The sequence below is a fragment of the Danio aesculapii genome, chromosome 6 (assembly GCF_903798145.1).
Source record: "Danio aesculapii chromosome 6, fDanAes4.1, whole genome shotgun sequence".
NCBI lineage: Eukaryota > Metazoa > Chordata > Actinopteri > Cypriniformes > Danionidae > Danio > Danio aesculapii.
In genome coordinates this window covers 31,999,120-32,003,601 of record NC_079440.1, presented here as the reverse complement: position 1 = coordinate 32,003,601, position 4,482 = coordinate 31,999,120, and positions in this window count along the sequence as shown.

Sequence of the window (4,482 nt, the reverse complement as noted above, 5' to 3'; positions counted from 1 at the left end):
GATGCTGTTTTTAATGCTGTTAAAGTGCTGTCAACAAGTATTTTAACAGTTCATTAGGCAAGTGTTATCTTGTATTCTGCAAAGATGTGGTCTTGGTGTGTTCTCTCACACTGCATGCTAGAGGGGTCCACCTTTATGCAGGCTCGGGCATGTTGGAAAATGAATCATGCATAGACCACACTAGAAAAAAAATGAATCAGGATTAATCCAACTTCCTTAAAATCTCCTAATCCCCTATAAGGACCTATTATATGTTCACTGACTGCAGTTTCTAAACTCCTCACCTCACCCTTGATCATCTCTTTTCTTCATATGTGCTTGTTCCATGGCTGTTGAAAGCAATGATGGCTGCAAACTCTGCCCGTCTGCTATTTCTCCTGGCACTTCTTCAGCTCCGCATGTCCTCCTACCTTGTGCTACTGTTAATTTTACTCCCTGTTTCCCACCAGAATGTGTTTGCTTGCCTGTTCAGTAAAAAACTGACTTGATTGAAGTAGGTTGGGGAGCAACCATGCAGGAATGCTGTGTTTTTGCTTTATCATATAACATGCATAAATGTGTGTCCAAGATGACATGCATAATATGCACTCTGAGACCGTTTGGGCTTGAATATCAAGTGTGTACAGAGCAAGTTACATTTCAGTTCTTCTATTAGAGGTTGTATGTGGTTCTTCCTTCAAAATTAAAATGAAGGTGACTTTTTTCTTGAGAAACATTAAATAAGCTTTTTAGTTTAATTTAAAGCGAGTCAAACGACACTAGCAATGTTTCATCCAGATACAAATTAAATTTATGCACAAAACTAGAATATTTCATGAAACATTTACTCAAATAATAAAGCACAGTTTCCATCCAATGAGTAAATAGAAAAATCATCACTTCTGATAAACTATTTACAGTGTTTCTGGAAAGTATTCACAGCAATTTTCCCACGTTTTTATGTTACAGCCTTATTCCAAAATAGATTAAATTTATTTATTTCCTCAAAATTCTACACACAATACCCCATAATGACAATGTGAAAAAAGATTTTTTAAAAATCAAAAACCTGAAAAATCACATGTACATAAGTATTCACAGCCTTTGCCGTGAAACTCTAAATTGAGCTCAGGTACATTCTGTTTCCACTGATGATTCTTGAGATGTTTCAGAAGCTTAATTGGAGTTCAACTGTGGTAAATTCAGTTGATTGGTCATGATTTGAAAAAGCATACACCTGTCTATATAACGTCCCAGGGTTGACAGTGCATGTCAAATCACTAACCAAGAAGACAAAGGAAGACAAAGGAATTTTCTGTAGACCCCCAAGACAGGATTGTCTCGAGGCACAAGGCTGGGGAATTTATTCAGTTCAATTCAAATCACCTTTATTTGTATAGCGCTTTTACAATGTAGATTGTGTCAAAGCAGCTTCACATAAAAGATTATAGTCAATTGAAATAATGTAGTTCACTTTTCAAAGTTTAAGTTCAGTTCAGTTTAGCTCAGTTCAGTGTGGTTAAATAATCACTACTGAGGGTTCAAACACTGAAGAGCAAATCCATCGATGCGCAGCTCTACAGATCCCGAACCATGCAAGCTAGTGGCGACAGCGGAGAGGGAAAAACTTCACCAATTGGTGAAAGTGAAGAAATAAATCTCGAGAGAACCAGGCTCAGACGGACATGACCATTTCTCCACTGGCCAAACGTTTTGTGCAGAGCTGCAGTCCAAGTGCCGGAGGCTGGACCTCAGCGAAGACTCGTCTGTCTCTGGAGCGTCACAGGAATCAGTCTTATGCTCTCCACTCCTCCATCACCACCACAGTAGCTGCTCAGGATACGGCCTGGTCCAGGATATGGAAACCTTGGATCAATCTCGCCACTGGTCTTGGATCGAATCAGGGGTGCTTCGTGGTCTGAGGGTCTCGGGATGAGTATCCTCAGGTGGAAATAGAGAATAAAGAAAATAATTAGAATACAGTGAAGCATGGTGGTGGTAACATCATGCTGCCGTGATGATTTTCAGCAGCAGGAACTGGAAGACTAGTCAGGATAGAGGGAAAAGATGAATGCAGCAATGTACAGAGACATCCTGAATGTAAACCTGCTTCAGAGTGCTCTTGACCTCAGACTGAGGCGATGGTTCATCTTCACTGAAAAAAGTGTTGCATGCAAAACTGTTGCAAACAATTTATTTGTGTTGAATTTAAACAAACAAATTAAATGTAGAATTTTCAACTTAATTTGTTTGTTTAAATTCAGCCAAATAAATTGTTTACAACCACTTAACGTAAAAGAATTGAGTAAATCCAAGGAATCATCTTTGAATAATTTTTTTCAGTGTTCCAGCAGGACAATGACCAAAGCACACCGTCAAAAATATCAATGGAGTGGCTTCAACAACAGCTCTGTGAATGTCCTTGAGTGGCCCAGCCAGAGCCCAGACCTAAATCCTAAGGAACATCTCTAGAGAGATCAGAAAATGGCTGTACACAAAAACCGTTGCTTCCATCCAACCTGATAGAGCCTGAGAGGGTACTGCAAAGAGGAATGGGCAAAAATTCCCAAAGACAGGTGTGCCAAGCTTCAGGTGTGCCAGTCATCATATTCAAAAAGACTTGAGGCTGTAATTGCTGCCAAAAGTGCATCAACAAAGTATTGAGCAAAGGGTGTGATTACTTATGTACATGTGATTTTCAGGTTTTTTATTTTAATAAATTTGTAACAATTAACATAAAATCTTTTTTCAAATTGTCATTATGGGGTATTGTGTGTAGAATTGAGGGAAATAATGAATTTAATCTATTTTGGAATAAGGCTGTAACATAAAAAAAATGTGGAAAACGTAAAGCGCTATGAATACTTTCCGGATGAACTGTACGAAATGCAATGAATGCACACTCAATAACTCATTGTATGAATTCAATTTAATTAAATGCAGGACTTCCATCCAATACATTTGTTTAGTACTAACTAAAAAAATATGTGTAGTACATTTCAAAGTCTCGTAGTTTTATTTTAAGTGTATTCTAAATTAATTAAAAGATACATTTTCTAAGCGTATTTCATGATACAGTTGATTGAGACTGATCTCAGAACTAGTTTTAGGACAGTTATTGCTCACTGAGCAAAGCTACAAACTGTAGTTTTGCTAATTAAGCTGCCAATACCCAAAGCATGGGTTCTTCTGCAAGGTGATAACCTCAAAACTCAAAGCATTACAGGAAAATATTCTAATCTCCAAACTAAAGCGAATATTAAAACTCTGATAAGTCTTTCTGTTACTTTAAACACCTAAGATTACTTCATTGTCAACATTTCCCTCTCTTAAATCAAGTCCATGCAAACCATGCTGGGAAATACAAATGCCCTAACTATAGTTAGTTGGACCAACACAAATCTTTTATGTTGTCCCAACACAAAATGCTTAAGTTAACTTAATGTTTAACAAATTTAGGTGGACAGAACATAAAATAAATCAATTAGCCAAAAAATGACAACGAATTGTGTTGTTTTACCTCATTTAAACAGGTAGTTTGAACAAGCAGCAGTAATCATTTTTGAGTGCAGTTGCTTTTGGAGGTGTGAGACCTGACCACTCTTTGGGAGGGCAGAAGCCGCTCAAGACAGTTTTGAGAGGTAATGATACTAAACCACTGTGATGATGGACTTTGGCTTAGGGATTTATTAAAACAACATTTGAGATGTTTTATTACCTGGTCACCCTGCTGGTTTGTCCAATATGCCATCCCATTGCACCATTTTTGGTTTCACATGATCTCTTAATACATGCTGGAATTTGTTAGGTAAATAGATTTCCATCGTAGTTTTTGTTCAGGTTTTTATTGCATAAAAGTGTATTCAGTTGTGCACATATTTTTATGTGCATTTTGAACATTTATGCATATCTGGCCATTTCCATTAAACATTTTGTATGGGATATTTAAACATGCGCATAAAGATGGTTGATGGAAGCATGGCTACTGGCAATTTGAGAGTCTAAAATCCTTATATGGGAAACAAATGAATCCCATAGGCTCCTGATGATACATCGAGGTCTTATAAAGTGAAATCTATCATTTGTGCGTTATTGACAGCCAGTTTATGAATCATCAAGGACAATTTCAGCTAAAAATCCTCTTTAATGTGTTACAGAAAAAATAGCTCAGATATTGGACAGCCTGAGGGTGAGTAAATTAAAAGCAGATTTTCATTTAAAGGGATAGTTCACCCAAAAATGATTTTTTCATTATTGACTCACACTCAAGTGGTATTAAACCTTAATGAGCTTCTTTTTCTGTTGGACACAAAAGTAAATATTCTAAAGTATGTTGAAAACTGGACATCTGTAGTTAGAAAAAACACATGGAAGTCAATGGTGGAAAAATCTCAGGTTTGGAACAAGTGGAGGAAGAGTAAATAATGAAAGAATATTCAGTTTTGGGTGAACCATTCCTTTATATGCTTCTGATAGTTGAGGAAACAAGCAGAACTGAAACAT